Source organism: Oryctolagus cuniculus, chromosome X (assembly GCF_964237555.1).
Source record: "Oryctolagus cuniculus chromosome X, mOryCun1.1, whole genome shotgun sequence".
Classification (NCBI taxonomy): Eukaryota; Metazoa; Chordata; class Mammalia; order Lagomorpha; family Leporidae; genus Oryctolagus; species Oryctolagus cuniculus.
Genome location: NC_091453.1, coordinates 37,742,594 through 37,767,729, shown reverse-complemented (window position 1 = coordinate 37,767,729; position 25,136 = coordinate 37,742,594). Strand labels below are relative to the sequence as shown.

Genomic DNA, 25,136 nt, shown 5'->3' with positions numbered 1-25,136 from the left:
GTGCCATAGGCAGAGGATTAGCCTACTGCATCACAGCGCCAGCCCCCCAACTAGAAATTCTTATAATAAAGCCAGAAAAAACATTGTAAAATATAATTTATAACCATTGTTCGCATTCAAGGAATGAATTCAGTCCAAATAATTCATACATTAGAATTTAAATAACACAGACTGAACTAGAGGCTAACAATAGTCAGCAAATAGCCTTCTATAAAATAAAAATACGGAAGTGTAAATCCTAATATCAGTGCATTATTTGTTTCCATACTTTCAAGAACATTTTGCTTTGCCTGTACATCACAGTTACAGCTACAGACTAGGTAGAGAATATTACACGTGTTCTGACTGCCCGTGACTGGAAAGACAGCTACCACACTATTTTTTTTTTAAGATTTATTTTATGTATTTGAAAGGCAGGGTTACAGAGAGAGAGGAAGAGAGAGAGAGAGAGGGAAAGAAAAGGAGAGTGATTGATCTATCTGCTGAACTGGGCCAGGCAGGAGCCAGGAGCCAGGAGCTTCATCTGGGTCTCTCACGTGGGTGGCAGGGTTCCAAGTACTTGGGTCCTCTCCACTGCTTTCCCAAGCCTTTAGCAGGGAGCTGAATCAGAAGTGGAGCAGCCGGAACTCAACTTGGCACCTGTATGAGATGCCAACATTGCAGGCAGTGGTTTAACCCACTATGCCACAACGCCCACCCCAGCTAACACATTATGGATTCATCAATTTTTATGTTGTAAAGGATTAGCTACAGCAACTCTAAGTACCATAACAATTTAATTTTGCCAATGTCCAATCAAAGTAGTAGCTTTCGCCAGCAAAATGACCTATTCATATTCACCGAGTCAGAAGTTAGACTAGTGTGGGTTAAGCGACTAAAAGTGGTTTGCTTTTTGAAAAAAGGTCTCTGTTACAAATTTTGGTGTTTTTTCATGTGGAAGAAATGCGTTATGGGGAAAATTTGGGTATCCATATGAGCCCCTTCTGTTCCCCACCACACATCTCAGTGACAGATATGACTGCTCCTTGCTAGAATCAGTCTCCTAATCCTCCCCAGCTCAGGTTCTGCACAGCCAACCAGATGTACCACCCTGCAATGTTTCACCAGAGCCCCGGTGCACCTCTGAGGCTGGGGAAGCGATGCCAGCCCTGGTTCCTTGGCATTGCACACATGCTACATAAGAAAGAGACGGCCACTAGAGTTACCATCCCTTTGCCTTAGGTTTGAAAGGAAACAAAATGTGCCTGCGCCAAGGCTCACTAGGCTAATCCTCTGCCTGGGGCGCCGGTGCCATGGGTTCTAGTCCCGGTTGGGGTGCCGGATTCTGTCCCGGTTGCTCCTCTTCCAGTCCAGCTCTCTGCTGTGGCCCAGGAAGGCAGTGGAGGATGGCCCAAGTGCTTGGGCCCTGCACCCGCATGGGAGACCAGGAGGAGGAAGCACCTGGCTCCTGGCTTCGGATCGGCGCGGCGCTGGCCATAGCAGCCATTTGGGGGGTGAACCAACAGAAGGAAGACCTTCTCTCTGACTCTCTCACTGTCTATGTCAAAAAAGGAACACAATAAATGTAAAGTGTGGGGGCCAGTGCCGTGGTGCAGTAGGTTAATCCTCTGCCTGCGGCGCCGGCATTCCATATGGAATGCTCCTCTTCCATTCCAGCTCTCTGCTATGGCTTGGGAAAGCAGTAGAACATGGCCCAAGTCCTTGGGTCCCTGCACCCACGTGGGAAGAAGCTCCTGGCTCCTGGCTTCGGATCGACACAGTTCTGGCCGTGGTGGACATTTGGGGAGTGAACCAATGGAAGGAAGACCTTTCTCTCTGTCTCTCTCTCACTGTCTGTATCTCTACCTCTCAAATAAAATAAAATGGCAACTTTTCCAAGAACATAGTATCTTCACTTTCTCTCTCACAGCAGCTGCAAACTCTGAAGTCTCAGCAGTGAGCGGGGGTGGGGGTGGGGGTGGGGAGTGTTGGGTCTGGAGAGGAGCCTGGGAAGGGGGTGGGGGTGGGGGAGGGAAGCACAGGTAATTCTGCACACTTTGGCTCCGGGAGAGTGCAACATCACTCCCTCACCTACTGTGCAGAAATAAAGAATGTAACAATTTTGCATGGAACAGGACTAGGCAACTAGGAGCACCAGGTGGGGAGGAGGCCTTAAACCCACACCAGCTGGAACAGCCGCATTCTCCAGGGAGAAAGCTGGCTTTCGAAAAAGCCTGGTTTTCGAAAAGCACTATAATAGTAAAAGATTGAAAGCCATATATGTTTATCAATGGGTGAATTGTTAACTCATTCAATGAAATACTGTATGGTAGGTAAAATGAATGAAGTTTGTCTATATATACTTACATGAAAGTGTCCCTAAACTGTGTTAGGTGACTACAGCAATTAATAGAATAATACCTAAAATAGGATGAAATTTGTATTTAAAAAAATGAAGGACACAAAACACAAACACAAAACAAAGCTATTTCTATTTGTGTATATGAATGTAAGGAAAACTTTAAATTTGTCTATGTTGAATATTTTATCATAATGTAATCATGTGTAATTAGGAAAATATTTTTAAAATGAAAAAAGAACAAAACTGAAGTTAATTGCATGCTAAAGAAAGGAAAGCTTCATGGTGCCATTAAAATGTTATAGAGAAATATTTAATTACATGACAAATATTCACTAGGTTATTAAATAATAACATGCTATGATACTGTGCTTGCTTAGAACAGTAAATGCATATATAATGTACAGAAAAAAAAAAGGAGAGGACAAAAAAACCAAAACATTAATACTAGTCCTATCTGGGTGGCTAGATTATGAGTGTTTTTCTTTTTGTATTGTCTATGGCTTCATCTAATTTCTGAATGTCCTACAATAAAAAAAAGTTTAAAAAAAAACACACATGCCTGGGGGTGTGTGTGGGGTTATATTGGTTAGAACGAGGACTAGAGAAGAAATGGAGTTAGCAAGAGAACAAGAGGCTGCTGCAGACTGAAGTGTAAACTAGGGCTGTGGGGTATATGGGGTTTTAGAATTAGATGTGGGGAACTAGACTGTACTTGGCCCAGGAATTAGTAGTAGAAAATGAAGGGTTAGAATTAGGAGTAGAGAGCATGGATTATAAGAATTGGTGGTTAGCCTAGCCATTAAGGTGCTCATCTCCCACATTGGAGTGCCTAGATTTGATAGCTGCCTCCTACTCCTGCCTCTGGCTTCCTGCTAATCCTGGGAAGCCGCAGGTGATGGGCAAGTACATGGGTCCCTGGCACCCAGGGTTCTGGCTTCCTGGCTCCTGGATTCTCCCTGGCCCAGCACTATCGTTGGGGTCTGGGGAGTGAGCCAGTGGATAGGAGATTTCTGTGTTCTCTCTGCCTTTCAAATAAACAGAACAAATAAATAAAAACTAAAACAAAACAAAACACTGGAGGGTATAATCAGTTTTTATTTCCTCTGTCACAAGAGTTCTTTGAATGGTCCTTTTGTCTTTATACTTTAAAATAATTAATACATACTTTTTGTTAAAATTCCAAACACTGTCAAAGCGTATAGAGTTGCCAAAGCCCTTTCCTCCTCTAACCCTTCAATCTCATTGTGTGTCCCCAAAGAAGCAAGGTTAATAGGGGATCTCCTGTAGCTTTGTATTCCTATACAATCTTCTACAGGCCCCTCACCAATTGCACTACTACCCCCAAATCCTTCCAAGGAGAAAAAGAAAGAACGCTTGAGAGCTTACTATGTGCCAGCTCATGTGGATTCACTGTGATGGGCGACCCCCACCCGGTCGTCTCCGGCTCTCCGTACTGTCCTGGCTTGTCTTCTTGCCGCCCCTTCAGCTAACAGCCCCCCCCCCCCCCCCCCGCCTTCACAGGGCAGCTAGAGAGGTTGTTAATTTTAAAACGTAAATCAAGTCAAGTTATGCTCCCTCGAGAGGCTTCCACCACGGCAGGAATCAAAGCCCAGTTCCCAGAGACCCTGCTATCTTGTGTGGTTGCCTCTGCGGGGCCATGAGTAGCTCGGGGGCGGTCCCACGCAGGAAACCCGGCTTCAAGACCCAGGGAGCGCCCTCCCCAGGGGCAGGGGCGGAGCTTCTCTGCGGTGGGTGGAGCCTCAAATCTAGTGTGAGCGGAGTCGGAGCCCGGAGGCTTTCGAGCGAGGGCGAGCGAGGGAAGCAAAGCTGAAGCAGGGCCGCGGACCCCGCACGCTCCTGCGGGCCCCGCGGAGCATTTGCGGCGGAGGTGAGCGTCTTCCCTGGGATGGGAGAGGTGGGTGCTATTCGCATGGCCGCCCTCGGCGCCTCGCGGGGTGGGTGGCAGTTCCCACTGGACCCTGTGCGGAGGCGCGGAGGTGGCGGCCTTGGGGAGCCTGCGGGAAAGGCTGGTGAAGGGGCCGGGCGGCCTGCCCCAACCCTCCCTGACCCCGCCTCCTCCCCCCTCCCCCAGGCCTCTGCCGGCGCCAGCGGAGAGCTAGCCGCATCTTCGGGGACGGCAGGGCAGCTGCCGGCAGCGCGGCGACGGCGGCCGACAGAGGGGATGCGAGGTACCGGCATTAGCTGTGGCCAAGTGGCCCTAGAGAGGGAGTAGAGGCCGGGCCTTCGGCATTTCTCCCCCGGGTTCCAGGAAGGCGGCCTCAGAGGAGAGGGAAGGTGAGGGGCGGGCAGGCAGGCTTTGCGGGTAACTACTAGGCGTTGTGTATGTATGTTTTGGTATCTAAATGGTACTACACACACATGCACGCACACACACACACACGCTCGTTTCGGAAAATTGCTTTTTAAAAATTGAACAATGTGTTTTGCACACCTTCCTATATCAGGGAATCCAAATTTATCTCAGCTTTTAAACAGCTGCATTGGATGATTGTACTACAGTGTATTTAACCATTTCTTGATTGATGTACATTAGCCTGTTTCCTTTGGCGGGGTGGGGGGGAAGGGACGTATTACAAGCAATGCTATAATGAATGGGTTTGTGTATATGTTTCGTGCACATGTATGAGTATTTCCATAGGAGAAATTCTTAAGGGAGTAATCTCTGAGTAAAATGTATATGCATTTTGAATTTTGATAGATTTGTCCAAATTACCTTCCCCAAAGGCTATACTAATTTATACCCTTCAGTGTTGTGCAAGAGTGCCTATTTTTCCACAGTTGTGTCAACAGCAATTATTATCAATCTTTGTAATTTTAGCCAATTTAAAGGGCAAAAAAAAATCGTATGTTGTTTTCATTTGTATTTTCCTGATTACTAGTGAAATCAAACGTAGTTTATTCGTCCCATTACAAAAGTAAATGGGCAGATATCAAGTCTTCCTATCTATAAGCAATATGCATTTTGAAAATACAAACCTAAAAAATTCCACTTGCAATAACAAAAAAAACATTAAAAATACCTGAAAGTAAACTATAAAACTTTATTGAGGAATATAATAAAAGGTTTTCATAAATGGGGAAGAGGTACCATGCTTCTGGATAAGAAAGCTCGATTTTTTTAGTGATGTCTATTTTTTCTATATTGGTTTATACATTTGCTGCAGTTTCAATAAATATACCAAGTTTTTGAAACTTAATATGTTTCGAAAGTTCATCTAAGGGGGGGGAAGGGATGGCTAAGAAAAACTGGGAAACGATTTTAAAAGATAAGATGGGGCTATTTGTACTACTAGCTATTACTATACTCTAAGGGAACAATATTTAAATTAGAATGGACAGAACAATGCATTAGAATGGAAAAGCCCACAAATCGAGCCACATTGGATCCCAGGATTTATTGGTGAAACATTGTTGGCTAGATGTGGAAAAATTGCCATATTAAAAGCTTCAAGCACTAACCACCACCACTACCACCACCTCAAGTTGAATTTGCCTTTGAGGGCAGACTCCTTTGTTTGGAGAAAACCACTTTATTGGATCTTTTTGGTTATGCCAAGGTAAAGCTTCAGTACTTAAAATTGGTGGCTCTAGAGCCAGAATGAACGCTATGAACCTTTAGTTAGATTAAGATGGATTCAGGTTAGCCTGCAGTGCGGCGAGGAAAGAAGTCTGGTTATTATAGGTCTTTTAAAATTTTTTTCGATCTAATGGGCAAAAAATGTTATGTCATTGTTTGCATTTGCATTTGCGTGCTTATTGTGAGATTGAACGTCTTTTATATGTTAGTCCAGGATAATATGTTATTCCTGGAGGCAGGTAACAATAGGAGACCCATTGCTCCCCTTCTAGAATGGAGTTTGGCTAATTGGTACAGCCCTGCCCGGAAGCGTGAGAATAAACAGGTTGACTTTTTAAATTTTCCTCAAGCACTGGGCAGGCTCTAGACACCTAGATTGGGGGCGGAGGCAGTTTTCAGGACATGGCCGAGATTTGGCGCTGAGCTGTGTCATCGCGAGGTTTGGCAGACAGCTCCGCAGTGGGTCGGAAACCTCGTGGTAAGCGAGATCCCTGCAGGACGAGAGGTTCCTCCCTTCCCCCCGAAAAACTCCCAGTCATTTTCGTGAAGCCCCGCCTCTCTCCTTTTTAGGAGCATGCACCAGGTCTCGCGAGATCTCTTGTTTCCTAAAGGCGAGGCGCGGGCGGCATCCTGCGGTGAATCTCGAAGGTCTCTTCGGGGCTAAAGCGTATTATCGCGATAGTTCTTACAGCGCATGCGGGAGCCGGCGGCGGCAGATTGGCTCCGCCCCTCGGTCCTTCGTGAGGTTGTGCGTCATTTGCTTTTCGCTTCGCTTAGGGTGAGAGCGGAGCTGTAGCGACTTAAGCTTTGGTGGGAGGAGGGGTCTGGGAAGGGTTGGGCTCCGGCTTTCCCGGCCGGTGGAGGTTCTCGCGGGATCGCGCGAAGGCGGCAGCGTTTCGGCTACTGACTGCAGCAGCCGCGGAGGCGGCGGCTACGTCTTCGGCTCGTACTGTTCTTTGCCGGTGAGTTCTCGCGGGAGCGGGTGTACGTCCTCGTGGGATCGTTGGCGGTGGCAGAGGTAGCTCGGGGGTGGGGGGGGCAGTGACTAGGGTCGGTCCGCCTGCTGTTAAGATGGCGGCGGAGGCTGATGTCTGTCCGGCCAGGACCGAGGACTAAGGTGTTGACTATCCGCGTTTGTGACGCCTCTCAGGTAGCCGACATTAAGGAGGTGACGAATGGCGAAATGCCGATGTGCCGGTAAACCCGACCGCAGATGAAGACCATCCCGTTTCTAGTTGGTGGAGGCGACACCATTTCCCAGGCCTCAGCCGCGTGTGGGCCCGCCTTTGCCCCACCGATCGGTCAACGCCTCCGTTGTTGCCGCCGCAGTGGGCGGGTTGGGGCGAGTGGGAGGGGAGTCTGGAGTGGCTGGGGAATGGGGTTGGGGTTAGATTGGTGGGAGAGGAGACCAGCCAACTAGGACTGGTACCCTACCCCCTACAGTTTTTATGCGCGCCCACCTCCGTTCTCAGCTTTTGCAACAACCCAGATGAATCCCCTAGTTTTTCTTTAGTTGGGCTGGGCTCTACTTCCCTAAGTCCCACGGTCTTAGAGCTAAGGGTTGGGGGGTCGAGCTGTAGCGTCTATACTCCTGCCCCTTCTCCCCTAAGTCATCGTCCTGCCCAATCTTTTCTGCGTGGATACTTGGGGCTCTTATTTAAGGAGAGGGGAGTCGGAGCTTTTCCCTGCCAGCCCTTCCGCAGGCCTTGTAATTTAGAGCTTAGCCCGAGTCCCCTAGCCTGGCCCGTCTTCCTCTTCCATCGGTCCACTACTTGGCGCAGGCGTTGAATAGAGCCTATCGTGATCCCTACATTTACTCCATCTTTGTTGAGGGAGCACAGTAGCCATGCATTTCCACAGGTTTTCACGCTTATATGACTCTGATGGGCCCTGGTTTCTTCCAACTCTGCATACTGCTAGACCACTCTTAGGCAGAACAATGAATGGACCGCTGGGGTCAGTAGTTGGATGATTCGTGGACCCTTCATTTGTGGCTGTTAGCCTTCCCTTTCTCATACCCCCTTCCCCTCAAAAAGGGAGGGGGAGCTGTGGAGGATAACCCTCCAGTAAACCAACTTTCTGTTCTCTGTCCCTCACCCATTCCCACTGCAAGCTTGGGAACCGCCCCTTTTCCCTGTCTTGCTCTGAGTTTCGGTAACCTCTCGGTCTGTGGACATCTATTTTTGTTGCTAACCACCAGTACATGCTTCTCACTTCTTGATCTTTCTATACCTTGCGTCCCTTCCACCCCCCACCCCCACCCCACGCTCTTTTTCCAAGAGCCAAATTCCCTAGAGAGGAGTCAGGCTCCCCTATGTGTTCTAGAAAATAGCATTGATTTAACCCTTAAACATTGCCCTTTCCTGCTTTATTTCCTTTCCCCGCCATACTACCCCTATTGTAGGCAATTAATAATTTCCAGTCATTTGTTTCCTTTGTAGATTACACGTTGGGCATTGTTATTTTTTAGCTCCAAGTTTGCATATATTGAGGACACACCAGCATTTTCCATTCATGGGAAGCAGTCTGTATGGTGGAAATATTGTGTGTACCTTGGGTTTTCATTGAACTTTGTGACCTTGGGCAAGTTTCTTTTCAGATTCTCAGTTTCTTCTCATCTGTAGAATGGGGATGGTGGTGCTTACTTTAAAGGATTGTTGCTAGAATTAGAGAATTTATGCAGGTCACTGCTCAAGGCAGGCACACAATAGATTGTGATTTTTTTTGTAGGAATACACGTGTAGATGCATCTGTGTCATCTGCTAGTTTTATGACCTGGAAAAGAATAAGAGATCTTTGTTTTGATCTATATATTTCTTGTCCAGACCTATCATTTTTGTTTGTGTTCCTTAGAAGCCAAGCTCTGTCTCTGATGGTTCATGATGTTTGAATGTGATTCCCACTCTGTCTAGGAATTTTAGTGCAAAATCACTATCTTGGAATGACTACCAGCTATAATGTTGTCAAGAACCACACCCAGGTGTTCTACTTTTTGGAAGGGGTGCCTCATCCCTTACCTACTCATTCCTTCCACTCTTTCAAAGGCAGTCTGTCCTGGCATCTGCCCTATAAAAGTAAAGAAATTTGGTGCCATGCATTTTACAGTGGTCAAGGGAACTTCTGGCTATTTTCCAAGTGTTCATGCTGCTTGTCCCTCACATTACTTGTTTGGGCCCTCAAAATCTGGGAAGATCTGCTATTTAGTAATCATCCTCTTACCTGGGCAGGATAATTTATATGTGAGAGATTTTAGATTATTTGGAATACGGAGCAGCTTTTCCAACAGTGAGTCACTTCTGCTTCTTTCATGTACTACCTCCTGTAGTGATTTTTGCCATTTTATATTTTCTAACATTAAGTAGAAGTGACTGTATTCAATTTAGAGATACTTTTCTCTTGCTGTTCATATTTTGATTAGACCAGTGCATTTTCTAATCACCTTGGCTTGGATATGGGAGTTGAAGTACTAGGATTGAAAATTTACATTGGGTAACCATCTGATAATTAACTATATGTGGACTCTGGTTTTGAGCTTCATAGTTTCCGGTTCAGTTTGAAAGAGGACAGGAGGTCACTAGATGCCTTTTACAGTGAGTTAAGCAGTAATGAAAGTAATGAAACCTCCATTTGACTCTTGTCGTTCGGTGTTAGGATAAATCTGGGAATGATAATCTAGGCATGACCTAAAAGGTTTAATTTATTCTAGGTAGATCTCTGAGAAGAGAGGAAGGAGTGGCATTAACGAATGAAAACTTTGTCTAAGGTTCAATGGCAAAGTTCAACCTGAGTTTCCAGGACATTTATCGTTTGCCTCCCAGTATGGCCAGAAAGCATATGTGAAGGTGAAAAATAATTTTTATGTGTATAGTATTTTTCACAAAGTTTAATTTTCCTTTTTTACCAGTTTCAGTGAAGATACAAAATTATCTGTATGATAATATCTCCTGTAATTTTATTTGGAATGACAACTGAGTTTTCAGGAGTGTTGTTTAAATGTCTGATTGGAAGTATTGTTAAAGCTTTTAGTTGCTGAGTTCTAAAGTTACTGATTGAAACAGGTCCTAAAAAATGCAGATTGATAATGTGAAGGCTGTTTCAGAAATAATTGTGATTATGAACACTGATAAAATGTTTAACTCTTCCACACTCTAATTAATAAATGTGTTATGTATGTCTCCCCCAACCTTTTTTCATAGGTTCTCCAGTAGCATAACCTGAATTGGGTTAGTGCTCCAGAAGAACCAGCAGATCAACTTGATCAGGACGGTTCAGGAATCTTTTGGAGCAGTGTTGGGATTTCCCACCAGAATGAGTATGATTGGCTGTGATTTTAGGTTCGTTTTTGAAGATCATTGTGGGTAGTATTTGTATTTTACTTCCTGGAATGGAGATGGTGGGGTATTTCCATTTTGTGACTGAGATACTTTGGTTTCTTCCATTATCTGGATCTGATGTGGGACTGGTAGCTTCTGGTATGTAAGTGTTACTCTTTACTGAATTAAAGAGAACTGTTGAAATCACCATAAGCATCATTCAGAAATAAAATTGCAAGACAGTATGTCTAACCAGTTCTTTTTTTTAAAGTTCTGAAAAATTTTAAACAGAAAAATTGAATAGTGTAATGATCCCTGTAGGTACATCACCATCTTAACATGCAGCAACTTGGCAGCTATTCTGTTTCATCCATTTTGAAATAAATCCCTGCTGTTGTTGTTATTTGTAAAGTATTTGTATCTCTAAAGGACAAGTACTTTTAAAACATAAACTCAAAACCGTTATTACAACTGAAAACATAAACTGATTTTTTTATATCAAATATGAACCTGTTCACATTTCCCTGACTTCTTGTTTTGTTTTGTGGTTATTTACTTTGTTTTTTTGCAGTTTGTGTTAGGATCCATAAAAGTCCATTTATTGTAACATTATTGCAAAGGGTTGATGTGGCTCCTAGATCTGTTTTAGTTTGCAGGTTGTATCTCTTTTTTCCCTTCAATTTTTTTTTTTGTTGTGGAAATTGTCCTATAGTTTCCCACACAGTGGGAATTACAGCTCAGTAATGGTGTCTAATGCATTTTGCTAAGTTTAAGACCCTGGAGGACCCATTATAATCGAACAATGGCAGTAATCTCCTATATCCCAGTTGGAGTTGATACTGCTGGCCTAGTCAGTATCCTAAAATAACTAGTCATGGATTCCTTTTTCTATGGCAAAGTCTGATTTGATTTGATACCTGACTTCAGTTCCATGTCTTGGCTCTGCTTACTGCTCCATGTTAAAAGTAGGCCGCCTGGTGGAAAAAGCTAGTGTTTCCTAGATAATCACCTGATTGTGCTTTTGGGATTCTTAATGCATGGTTTCCGTTTCCTTAGGTGATTTAATTATTTTTACCGCAATATTAAGTTGCCTTTAATTTTGATGTTGGTATCTCAGCTGCTCTGACCCATAACTTCTAAGCTGCTGAGACCTAGTGATGAGTTCCTCTGGCTTCATATAGTTCTTGAAATTGCAATACAAAAACAACAGTTTTTGAGAGCTTTCACTTGCATCCCGTTTTTCAGCTGTCAATAAAAATACACAACCATGGTTTTCCTATTTTTTATTTCTCACCAGTTTGTCCCAGCATAAAGTCCTATTAAAGTGTTTGTCTCTTACTTGTGCTACATTGACCCTTCTGTGGTCTACTGTGTATCCTTTCCATGGTGAAAATCTGAGAATGGAAATTGGACACATAGGCTTCAGCCAGCCTTTGATTTAGGCACAGGTGGGAGCAGAGCAAGGCCACTTATGCCCAAATAAGAGTAATTCCAAGTTAAGAGGGGGAGAAAGGGTTGAGATCATCATGAATGCAAGTTTTTGAAGTATTTAGATGAAATATGATTGTGAATCACCAGTGCCATGGGTAAGTCACTACTTGAAAATTGACTATTAAAAGAAAGAAGTGATTCCTTGGGAATTGGTAGTAAGCTTATGCATTCAACAAAAATAATTTTGAGCACATTGGATGTAGGATGTATCCCTGAGTTTCCTGTAGTTAGGAAGTTTGAGCAAAATCATTTAAACCTGAGTTTGTGAAACTAGGGTAACCCGGGTGTTGGTATAAATTTTGCACACAGCAGCCATTCCAATTATTTGAATTTTTCCACAGTTAACAGCTGCAGGTTCACAATGGAAGTGCTGTTGAAGTTTTTTTCCCTTTTGTTGTTTTCAACCATGAGTTCAAAGTATTATTGAAATGCTAAACTTGGTTGCTTTGAAAATATTTGCCCTTCACATTCCATGTTACCTCTTCTGGCAAGATTAAGTTAATTGAAATATGTTGTGAAACTGTAACCATATTAGGCTGCCTTACAGTGATCTCACTATCTACAAGGTGGATCCTGTCAAGCACATGGGCTCTTGGTGTTTTTGTTGTATTGTTCTCTGACTCCTTTCCTCAATGACTGGTTACCAGATGTTTATATATGTTAATATCAGGGATAATTCAGCTCTTAAGATTCTTTGGAAGCCCTCTCATTTGATGTGTCATATGGGTTGAGTTGCTAAAACTTGATGTACTTGTTGACCAGCTTGGTCTTCTGGTTATAAAAATGCTTTCAGATAGTGAAGGAGTGGCTTTCTGTGAGTAAAACAGCTGTAGGCTTTGTTTGGGCTGTTGTTAATCCTGACCATTTTCCACTTTTAGGCCTCTTAAAATGTTTCTAGTCATTTGGTTTTTAAAATTAACAGTGCTGACATAGATTGATCCCAGAATGTGATTTCACAGAAAGTTGGAATTTAATTTCCTATGACTGTATGATTGAATGGAGAATGGTATATAGATCTGATTCAGTGTGAATTGTTGATTGAGTTAGATGAGTGTTAAAATTCTTCAACCCTGAGATTCTGGTTGTATAATCTTATGCATTGAAAGACTGGTTTTTTCTGTCAGTAGTCATTAAATGCTGACTAAAAGGGACTAAGAGTAGGGACATGAATTATTCTAGAATGACCTTTCACTGTATTCATTTAGATTTAAAAGATTTGTAAGTCTGAACATAGTACTATGCATTTACTAGTTTTAGTACAACTCAGATTTTTAAGTCCTTTTGATTAGCTATTAGAGATAATTGTTACAGAAATGTGTGAGTTTTGGAAAGACTTTTGAAAGACTGCTTTGCTTATTACATTATTCATTGTGATTGTTTTCTTGTTTGTCTGTTTTATCATCAAGCATACTTCTCCTGGTCTTTACTTGAAAGAGTTGGGGCTGGTGCTTTGGCATAGTGGGTTAAGCCACCACCTGCAGTGCCGGCATCCCATATGGGCGCTGGTTTGAGACCTAGCTGCTCCACTTCCGATCCAGCTCTCTGCTATCGTCTGGGAAAGCAGTAGAGGATGGCCCAAGTCCTTGGGCCCCTGCACCCACATGGGAGATCCGGAAAAAGCTCCTGGCCTCGGATCGGCACAGCTCCAGCCATTGCAGCCATCTTGGGAGTGAACCAGCGGATAGAAGACCTCTCTCTCTCTCTGCCTCTCCTTCTCTTTCTGTGTAACTCTGCCTTTCAAATAAATAAATCTTTTTTTTTAAAAGTCGGAGTTAGAAGAGAGAGAGGAGAGACAGAGAGGAAAAAGAGATCTTCCATCCACTGGTTCACTCCCCAGATGGCTGCAACTGCCAGAGCTGGGCCAATCTGAAGTCAGGAGCTGGGAGCTTCTTCTGGGTCTCCCACGTGGATGCAGGGGCCCAATCGGTTGGGCCATCCTCCATTGCTTTCCCAGGTGCATCAGTAGGGAGCTGGATTGGAAGCAGAGCTGCATGGGATTGAACTGGCACCTATATGGGATGCTGGCACTGCAGAAGGCAGCTAAACCTGCTGCTCCACAGTGCCAGTCCCTGGTCTTCGTTTTCTAAAAAAATTTTTAAAAGATTTTCTTCATTAATTGAGAGGTAGAGTTACAGACAGAGAAGGAGAGAGAGAGAAGGGTCTTCCATGCACTGGTTCACTCTCCAAATGGCTGCAATGGCCAGAGCTGGGCTAATCCAAAGCCAGGAGCCCGGAGCTTCTTCCAGGCCTACCGTATGAGTGCAGGGGCCCAAGCACTTGGGCCATCTTCTGCTGCTTTCCCGGGCCATAAGCAGAGCGCTGGATCTGAAGAGGAGCAGCCGGGATTCAAACTGGTGTCCATATGGGATGCCGGTGCCACAGGCAAAGACTTAGCCCACTATGCCACAGTGCCAGTTCCTAAAAAAAACTTTCACTTCTGTTATTCTTGACTACTGTGTTCTGTCAGTTGCAGTGTTATAGCTGGAAAGCCATTTTAGCATTGTGGTTAAGAATGTGGACTCTAGAACCTTGGGTTCAATTTCTGACTCCATTTCTTACCTGCTGTGTCATCTTGTACAAATTATTTAACCTCTTTGTGGCACAGTTCTTCTTGTATAAAATAGTGGTACAGTTACCTCATAGGATTTTGGACCATTGTAACTGACTTAACACATGAAAAGTGCTTAGAACAATGGTTCTGAAACTGAAGGGAACATCTGAATCACCTGGAGGGCTCGCTGAAACAGATTGCTGGGCCCTAGCTGTTGGGTTTGTGATTCTGTAGTTCTAGAAGGGGCCCCTGTGTTTTGCAGTGGCAGTGAGTTCCCAGGTGATGCTAATGTTGATGGTCAGAGAACCACTGGCACAGAACAATGGTTGGCACAGAGTGTTAGCTTATTTTTTCCGGACTCTACTTTCTTAGTCTGGGTAAATCACTTCACTTTTCAGTGTGGTCTAGTGTTGCCTTCAGCTAGAAGCAGTTTTGAAATCCTCTGATCGTTCTTAGCATGTAGTTCCCACATCTGTTTCTGTTTCTTGCAAATTGGCAGCTGGATCCAGAGCCTTAATCAATTGAGGATCATTCCCTTTGACAAAAATATTGGCAGAGGTATATTCACTCAGAGCATTCGTTGTTATGATATCTTGGATTTTTTAGTCCATTAGAGGCTACAAAATGGTGACATTCTAATGTTGTCAAGTAGTTTTCATGTATTAGCTGCAATAATTGTTTAAGATGTTTTCCCTCGTTTTTTATTGGTTATTCAGTGATACAATTTATAATTGGAAGGACAAGTTATAAACTGTCAGCTTTCTTTTTTTTTTTAATGTATTTTTTTTTTTGACAGGCAGAGTGGACAGTGAGAGAGAGACAGACAGAAAGGTCTTCCTTTGCTGTTGGTTCACCCTCCAATGGCCGCCGCGGCCGGCGCGCTGCGGCTGGCACACCGCGCTGATCCGATGGCAGGAGCCAGGTGCTTTTTCCTGGTCTCCCATGGGGTGCAGGGCCCAAGCACCTGGGCCATCCTCCACTGCACTCCCTGGCCACAGCAGAGGGCTGGCCTGGAAGAGGGGCAACCGGAACAGAATCCGGCGCCCCAACCGGGACTAGAACCCGGTGTGCCGGCGCCGCAAGGCGGAGGATTAGCCTAGTGAGCCGCGGCGCCGGCCCTCTTTTTTTAAAAAAAAAATACAGCTTTCAGGATAATGAATTGATACCCTGTTATCCTTGAAAGTATATGTATATGTGGACATAGCTATGCAGTCATTGGTGTAAACATTTGATGGGTTGCAATACATTAGATTAATATATTGAAGTTCAAACTGTCCCTCTTTTGGCTAGTGGGAATCTCTGATCGTCGCATAATTTCCTTGCCATGCAGTGTCTCAGAATGTTCTGGGCTTATACATTTCTACTCCAGACCTGAAATCTGCTAATGGGATTAAAATAAAAGAAGTTGCCATGGGTAGCTTTGAACCTTGTATCTAGTCTTCCTTTTCTCTTTCTACTCAACTTCTCCAGGCTACCTCTTCATTCTCTCTTTTTCTCTTTATGATTACGAAATTTTTACTAGAACTTAAGTGGAAAAGTTTAAGAAGCCTTGCTAATAGTAGGAAGAGCATGGAGCCCAGGCAATTCTGGGTTTGGAGCCCACTAGTTTTATCAGTTTCAGCAATTTATCCTGTTCTGTCATTTGTCTCATTTGGGAAAATACCTTATTCATATGGTTATTGGGATTAAGTGAGAAAATAGAAGATTTTAGTACACTTGCAGGTGACCAGTACCTGGTAATTTATTTAATATAGTAGCTCACTTAACCCCTCCAACTGGTTAGCAAAGCATGTGTGGGTTCATCAGGGGTGAGGAGGAATAGGGTTTGTTCTTTGGTCATTTGGATTCTAGGACTTTTGGAGAGTGAAAACTGAATGTTCCACTAGAGTAGTTTTCACTTTGTCTTATGCAATTCTGTGGTGATGTGCGTTAACATCAGTTGCCTTGATCTCTCTGACTATGTGCTATTCAAGGTTCTTTTGTTCAGGGTTCTACTGTAACCTTAGTAACCCATAATGCATCTTGGTAGTCATCATTATCACTGTCAGTAAGAGTGGCACCATATATAGCAGGTTAGAAAAAGGTAAATATTTCTTTTAACATTTTATGTAATATATAAGGTATAATATGTGGCACATAGTAAGTGCTCAATAAATGAAGACTATTGGGTCTTCTTAAATGAAGATTATATCTTCCTTTCCTTCTCACATCTTAACCTTTCTTCATCTAGTTAATATAACCATTTACTGAGTATTTCTAAGTAAAAGGAGTTGGGGGCATAAAATGAATGAGACTTGTTCTCTGCTCTTGAGAAACAATCTAGTTAAGGACTCTGAGCTCATGTTTAAAGTTTCTTCCCCTGTCTTGTCCATGCATGATATGGCCTATCTATTGTTTCTCAAAGCTCTCCTAATTCTGTGTGCCTCTGCAGCCTTTGAGATTGCTGATATGTGAGAAAGCCTGCAATTGTCTACAGTGAATACGGGGTACTATCAAGAAAAACCTTTGGGCCAAGATTAGATTTCAAAGTGACACACACGGTTGACACTATACAATACCAGTTTATGGTCTTTAGATGGACCTCCACCTGGTCTCCAGCTTCTGTTGTGTTGCTTTAACTGTCCTCCTTTTTCCTCCCTTCCCCCACCCTCCCATAAAAATGTTTGCTACATAAAGATAGAGGCTCCTATACCCAGTTAGTGATGAATCAACTCTGTAAAACAACAGCTGTTCTTCATATAAACTTGGGTTTGAGTGGGCCTAGGGTATATCACTACATTTCAATTCATAGCTAAAAATAATAATCAAATTCTAATCTATAGGTTGCCTTGAGCATTAACATGAGATGATGTCTTTTAAAATGTTTACATTATAATCTACAAGAATAAGCTCATTATAGTTTGTGAAAAAAATGCTTAATAGCTATGATACTTGGCAAATTACTTCATCACTGAACCAGTTTCCTCATTCTTTAAATGAGGGTGATGCTATCTCACTCATCCAACAAATATTTATTGAGAACATACTCATTGCTGCCACTTACTGGGAATACAAAGATAAGCAGCTGGGGAGTGGAGGACATCATGGTCTACTTATTGGAGGGAGACTTGTAAATTGCGCTCAGGATCAGCGCAGTAATATGAAGAATGAGCAGAATGTGCTATAGCAGTTAATAAGAGGGCACCAGAATGTCACATAGAGTTTTGTTAGAGTTAAGCAAAATATGCTAAAAGTGTGTCATAAACTTGAAAATACTATACAAATGAAGTTAGCTAAATGTGTCCCAAATGAATCAGTGGCCTCAACTGTTATTTAATTTCTTCCTAAGACTTACAACTCAAATGCATTCATTTCTTAAAGCTTGATTTTCTGCCTTCCTTAAGGGTCCTTCTGTATTATAGTACCCTGAAAGTTACATTTTTGTCTCAAAAGAATTTTCTTATCCCATTTCATAGTTCCTACTATATCATTGAATTAATTCAGGAAAAAATAGAAAATGTGTACATATGTGGAAGAGGGGTATTTATAAAGCCATCATGTTTAGTCACCATTAACATTTTTGTGTATATCCATCTAAATAAAGGTAATTTTCCAGTAGAAAATCAGGGACAGGCTTTTCTTAGAATAGGAAACTCAAAATGTCCAATAACAAAGATACCCAAATGAGAAATCAAAAATGCAAATTAAAATAAGTGTTTTCTTTTTGATCATTAAGTTGGCCAAAAAACTGCTATATCAAGTCATGGTAAGAATTATAGGGAAGAATCTAGTTTCATAATACCCACACCGTGGTGTAGATGAATATAGCTATTTTAGGGGTAGTTTTCAAACTGATAAGTATTTGAGAGAAGTGGTCAAGAGGAATGTAGCTTTTTCTGTAATTTTTTAATACTGTGAGTGATATAAATTATTTTTGAAGTAAAAATTGAAAACTTGTGATATCGACATAAAAATGTTATTAAATAATATTAAATTTAAATAGTGCTTTAGCGTTTGTAAAACCATTTAGAATATTTTGGGAATACGACTGTTTTCTCATTTTATTGTGACTCTTTTGCTTGTAAACACTTACATTTTTAAGTGATGTTTCCCACGATTATAGAAGTAAGCACAGCTTAGAGAGCAGGCGAGCAAGCAAGCGCTGTCTGGTGATTTGCTCCCTAAATGCCTGTGGCTGGGCCAGGCTAAGAGCAGGAGCCAGGAACTCCATTCAGGTCTCCCACATGTGTGGCAAAGACTCAAATATTTGCCTCCTGGGCATGTCAGCCGGAAGCTGGATCAGAAGAAATGGAGGGACTGGGATGCGGGCATCTCAAACGGTCACTTAACCTGCAGCCTCACAGTGTCTGGCCCAGACACAGCTAATTAAGTTAAAAATACAGATAAGCACATAAGTCTGCAGTTAAACCATTCGGAAATAAGGGCTGTTAACATTTTGACACATGCTATCTTCTTTCAAGGCTTTTCTTTATGCCTCTGTAGCTTAAAATGTATTTTCAGAAATGCTCTCTTAAAAAATGTAACTCATTGCCTTCCTTAGGACAATTTCAAACAAAAGTGCTAAAAGAATAGGATAGTGAGATCTGCATACCACCAGCTAGATCCAACAGTTATTAAGTATTTGCCATTTTATATTTATATGTACACTCATCCTTTGATATCCTATGGGGGATTGATTCCAGGACCTCACACAGATAACACAATCTATAGATGCTCAAGGCCCTTATATAAAATGGTACAGAATTTGCATATAACTTACACACATCCTCCTGTATATTGTAAGTATAGGTTACTTACAATACCTAATATAATGCAAATGCTATGTAAATAGTTGCCAAACTATATCGTTTATGAAATAGTGGCAAGGGAAAAGTCTGTATGTGTTTAGCAGAGATGTACATTTTTTTCCAGAATGTTTTTGATCGAGAATTGGTTGGATCTGCAGATGTGGAACCCACAGATACAGAAGGCTGGCTGTACATATGTGTGTTTAATTTAAGGATGACACTCATCCTTAAGTCCACAACTTGCATGTCCTAAGAATGAGAACATTTGCAAAACCACAATATCATCATACCTAGGGAATTTGTTATTTTCCTTTTTTAAAATAGTTTTTTTTAAACAGAAGTCATTTTTATAAAGATTTATTATTTATTTGAAAGGCAGAGTTACAGAGAGGCAGAGGCAGAGAGAGAGGTCTTCATCCACTGGTTCACTCCCCAAATGGCTGCAGTGGCTGGAGCTGGGCCAGTCTGAAGCCAGGTGCCAGAGCCTTTTCCAGGTCTCCCACGTGGGTGCAGAGGCCTAAGGTCTTAGGCCATCTTCTTCTGCTTTCCCAGGCCACAGCAGAGAGCTGGATTGGAAGTGGAGTAGCCTGGGTTTGAACTGGCGCCCATATGGGATGCCGGCACTGCAGGAGGTGGAGTTTGCTATGCCACAATGCCGGCCCCCTAAAATATTTTTATTGAAAGAGATGAGGGGGCCGGCGCCGCGGCTCACTAGGCTAATCCTCTGCCTTGCGGCGCCGGCACACCGGGTTCTAGTCCCGGTCGGGGCGCCAGATTCTGTCCCGGTTGCCCCTCTTCCAGGCCAGCTCTCTGCTGTGGCCCGGGAGTGCAGTGGAGGATGGCCCAAGTGCTTGGGCCCTGCACCCCATGGGAGAAGCACCTGGCTCCTGCCTTCGGATCAGCACGGTGCACTGGCCGCAGCGCGCCGGTGGCGGTGGCCATTGGAGGGTGAACCAACGGCAAAGGAAGACCTTTCTCTCTGTCTGTCTCTCTCACTGTCTGTCCACTCTGCCTGTCAAAAAAAAAAAAAAGAAAGAAAAAGAAGAAGAAGAAAGAAAGAAAGAGATGAGGGTAGAGAGAGATCTTCCATCTGCTGGTTTACTGCTCAAATGGCCACAACAGGCAGGGCTGGGCCAAACCAAAGCCAGGAGCAAGGAGCTCCATCTGGGTCTCCTGCGTAGTGGCAGGGGTCCAAGGATTTGGGCCATTCTTGGCTGCCCTCCCAGGGCCATCAGCAGGGAGTTAGCTGTGGATGCCAGTTTTAGTCCCAGCTGCTCCACTTATGGTCCAGCTCTCTGCTATGGGCTGGAAAAGCAATAGAAGATGGCCCAAGTGCTTGGGCCCCTGCATCTGTGTGGGAAACCTGGAAGAAGCTCCTGGCTCCTGGCTTCGGATCAGCCCAGCTCTAGGCATTTGGGGAGTGAACCAGTGGATGGAAGACCTTTTTCTCTGTCTCTTCCTTTTTTTTGGTCATTCTCCCTCTCAAATAAATAAAAGTTTATAAAAAATGTTTATTTCAAAGGCAAGTGACAGAATCTTTGACCTACTGGTTCAATCCCAAAACACCCACAGCAGCGGGAACTGGACCAGGCTGAAGCCAAGAGCCAGGAATCGGCAACACTATCAAGATCTCCCATGTGGGTGTCAGGGGCCCAAGTGCTTGAACCATTTTCCACTGCCTTCTTAGGCTCATTAGCAGAAGCTCAGTAGCCAGGACTTGAACTGACACTCCAGTATTGGATATCAGTACTGCAAGTGGTGGTGGCTTAATCCACTGTGCCACAATGTTTGCCACAGAAATAGTATTTTTATGTTTGCTGTACTTAATATGTTGACTCATGTCCATGTCATGATGTATACCACTTAAGGATTTCTAATGGCTGCATTATATTCTGTTGAATGCCTGATTCATAATTTATTTAACGACTTCCCTATGTGTACACAAAATTTTTAAGTCCCAGGTTTTCAGGATATTAATGCTTTGCTGTAAACAGAAGGCAGTCAGTAAATTAGTGTTGAATGAACGAAAGAATCATAGGAATATCCTAATAGAGAAATATTCATTACATCCACGTGTATTTCCTTAAGAAATTTCTAAAACTGAAATGCAAAAATTTAAAGTTTTGATACTTATTGGAAAATTGCCCTTTAGAAAGACTATCCTGCATTTTTCAATGTGGTATGTTTTATATATGCTCCATGGTGATTCACAATATTATAATGCCTTGGATTAAGCCTCGATAAATTTAGTGTTGCAGAAGAGCATAAACTTGGATATATCCAGTATCTATATAGATGGCTTTCTCCATGTCTGTATCTGTTGCCATATTTTGCAGAGGCTAGTTTAAATCCTTCAGCTTGGAGCATCTTGCATCTTAACCCTGTCCCGGTTCTTGCTCCTCAAATTCCCTCAAAATATCTTGTAGAGTCCATCCGTAATAGGAAGAATAGTCCAAAGAAATGCATGTATCACCTGAAAACCTTTTACCTACAGTATTTTAGACTTTTTTCATTTAAAAATAAATGCAGACTGTCTTTAATGAGTGAATTAAAATCTACCTCCAGCAGGAGAAATTATAGTCATGCACTGTGTAACATTTTGATTAGCAACAGACTGCATATGTCTGGTTTCTTATATGTCACCTGGGGACATTGTAGCCATCTTTGTTTACGTAGGAATACTACAGTGTTGACCCAGTGATCAAATTGCCTTATGATTTCCTTCTAACAATGTATCCCCTTTGTTAAGTACAGTATTACTGTACTGTCAGCTTTAAAGTGGTAGTCGTTTCCATGTCCAGCAGAAAAGGTAGATGAGACTCTGTGTTTGCTATTATCTATGTCAAGCTCCTTATTTTGTAGGCCGAGTTAGAGGTACTGACTTGTCCAAGTTGTCATGACTGGATAGGGGTGGTTTGGATGTTTGAGCTCAGGTTACCTAGTTCAGGGTTATTCCCATTATACTTCATCTTTCCTTAAAACTGATCTTAGTTCTATTTCTGAATGTGCCACCAAGCATCAGCCATAGAAGTGCAGAATAAATGGCCCCTTCCTATAAGAAAGTTACTCAAAAAAGGAGGGAAATTTAATGAGTAGAAAATTTATATGAAAAAGGCAAAAGGTATAGACTATTCTCTTTGCTCTTTTGACCATATTAAATTCCAACCTGAGGTCAATTGAGAGATCTTTCGGTTGACAATTCTATTTGGTTCTGTGTTTTCATGCAGATATATGGATGTCATAAACCAGCAGATTGGACTGGATTTCTTGCTTATAAAGCTTAAACATTAAATTGATAGTTTCTTTTTTTAAAAAAATTATCAGGAAGAGTTATACACTCACACCCATTCCCCCACCCACCCACCCCTTTTCCATCTGTTGGTTCACTCCCCAGATGGCCAGTGCTGAGCCAGGCTGGAGTCAGGAGCTTCATCTGGGTCTCCCAGGTGGGTAGTGGGGGCTCAAAGTACTTTGGCAATCTTCCACTGCTTTTCCCAGGCTACTAGTAGGGAGCTGGATTGAAAGTGGAGCAACAGCTACATGAACCAGGGCCCATATGTGATGCCAGCTTCATGGGCTGCAGCTTTACCTGCTATGCCACAACGCTAGTCCCCTTAAAGTGAGAATTTCTAAGCCTGTATTTTCCCCCTTCCTCTTCAACTGCTTTAAATTATAAAAGTAACATGATTCCTGTTTTTTAAAAAAATTCAAAGTGAACACTTCAGTTAAAAATCAGTCCCCCTCTCAAAAGGCAGTCCTCTTATTTATACCATGCCTCAGAAATCTCTTAACAATTTGTATATATTATTTTACACCTTTTAGTATTTGCTTCTCCATTTATGTGCTGTGTTTATTTTTATGTGGTAGAATATACAGCTCTACTCCATTCTTTTTAATGGCTACAATTGTACCCTGAAGTATAGATCTGGCATAATTTAATCCTTCCCTATTGTTTAGCCTTACCAGTAGAATTGCTGCTGGGTCAGAGGGTGGTACCTATTTATACTTTGGACAAGTACTGCCAAGTAACCCTCAAAAAGGCTGTTTTGAATGGGTGACATTCCCACCAGCAGTGTTTGTGACTAGTATTGCATTGTCCACATTATCTGTCAGAGATGAATATTGTTGATCGTTTTAACTCTAATCTGATGGATGAGAAAGCACTGCCTTGTTTGATTAGCATTTTCCAGCTGTTAGTAAAGATGAGCAAATGTTTATGTCCTCTGTAAGTTGCAAGTTCATACCTTCTTCCTTCATTTTCAATTGGATTATTTGTTTTACTGAGTTATGAAGTTCTTTTTGTATATTTGAGATTTTAACTCTTTAATTCTGTTGCAGAGATCTGCTTAAGAGGAATTTTACTGTGATCGAATGCTTGTTATTTTTTTCTTTTAGGTTTCTCAGTTACAGGACTTTGTTGGAAGGCTTTTTTTTCCAGCTAGGATTACAAGACTGTTTCCTTGTATTTTTTTAATAACTTTCATAGTTTGGCTTTTCATGTTTAAGTATTGGTATGAAGTAGGTATGCATTACTGTATTCATCTAAATAATTAGTGCCTATTTTCCACCCTGGGAACAACTATTTGATCTGTGAAAATATGCTCAGCTTAAAAGTGAAGTATTTCTGAAAGTGTTATTTATTTATTTATTATATAAAAACCTTTGAAATGTGTGCCAAGTAGAAAACTGGCTTGGTTACTTATAGCTCTTTTAGTTTTTGAGGCTAATTCAGCTTGTTCATGTTTAATGCTTAAGCTTTGTTTTGAATTGAAGGCAGAGTATTATCAATAGTGCCTTAAGGGATCCCCGTTATTATATTTCCGTTTGTTTAAGGTCCACATTGCCTTCAGAAGCAGTGGTGGCTGAGAACTAGAGTATCCTTGCGAATAGACGAGCATATTTCATGTAATAGATATACTAGAAGACTTCAAAAAGAGCTCATGGAGAATGGAACTACAAGGAAAATAGGAATTTTCCAAGAACTTTTTGAAGCCCCCTTGTAAATATTTGAAAGCAGCAGACTGTTCACATTGTTTGGTTTATTTAAAAACATTTGAAGTGACTGTGTGCCAGGCTGTGTGTGGTGGTTTTAAATTTACTCTAACAGAGCTGGTTTTGTCTGTCCCACATTTTGGGATCTAGCTGTGTGTTTAAAGACTTTGTTTTGTGATTTTCTTATCAATGAACTAATTGGAGTCTCATAGCAAACCTGTGAAGTTGGAAATATTTTCATCGTATTGAAAAACTTTCTGCCATATTGATAATTGCTGTGAATATCTTGCTGTTTTTAAATCATAGAAAAGAATTTTTGTCTGTGATCCTTCTAAATTCATTTGAGCTAGCTCGAAGTGTGATATCCAATTCAAATCTTTGACTAAATGACATGGCCTGCACAGTATTTAGTAGGCTAGTTGGCCTTTGGAGAACTATAATCTGAGAATGAGACTGGAGCCTCCCGATCTTGTCATCAAAGTAGAGTTTAAATTTGGCCGGCGCCGCGGCTCACTAGGCTAATCCTCCACCTAGCGGCGCCGGCACACCGGGTTCTAGTCCCGGTCGGGGCGCCGGATTCTGTCCCGGTTGCCCCTCTTCCAGGCCAGCCCTCTGCTGTGGCCAGGGAGTGCAGTGGAGGATGGCCCAGGTGCTTGGGCCCTGCACCCCATGGGAGACCAGGAAAAGCACCTGGCTCCTGGCTCCTGCCATAGGATCAGCGTGGTGCGCCGGCCGCAGCGCGCCGGCCGCGGCGGCCATTGGAGGGTGAACCAACAGCAAAGGAAGACCTTTCTCTCTGTCTCTCTCTCTCTCACTGTCCACTCTGCCTGTCAAAAAAAAAAAAAAAAAAAAAAAAAAAAAAAAAGTAGAGTTTAAATTTTTGTTCATTGCAGTGCTTAATGCTACCAATCTGGAGATTAACACATACTGTATGTTCATTCTCCTTATGCAGTAATACGTACACAGTTTGAAAAGACCAGCTCTTTCTTGCTTTTAATCAGATCTGTCTGCCTGCCTATCTAGCATAAGGTTGCAGCCCTTACATTAATCTGGAGCAATAACA

General features: G+C 42.5%; 1 protein-coding gene across 47 annotated transcripts in view; it reads left to right on the top strand.

The window, feature by feature from the left end:
- The first annotated feature begins 4,093 nt into the window (after positions 1 to 4,093).
- HUWE1 (HECT, UBA and WWE domain containing E3 ubiquitin protein ligase 1) overlaps positions 4,094 to 25,136 on the top strand; it is a 144,381-nt gene continuing 123,338 nt past the window's right edge. For 28 of the 47 annotated variants that reach the window (XM_070067323.1, XM_070067337.1, XM_070067317.1 and 25 more), the window contains exons 1-4: positions 4,101 to 4,229; positions 4,434 to 4,530; positions 9,646 to 9,781; positions 10,136 to 10,273. The gene's annotated coding sequence lies outside the window, so the exon portion shown is untranslated. Of the gene's footprint in view, positions 4,257 to 4,433; positions 4,637 to 6,573; positions 6,902 to 6,986; positions 7,090 to 9,645; positions 9,782 to 10,135; positions 10,274 to 25,136 lie in introns of those variants that run through there. The other 19 variants (XM_070067318.1, XM_070067322.1, XM_070067335.1 and 16 more) reach the window with 15 other exon arrangements.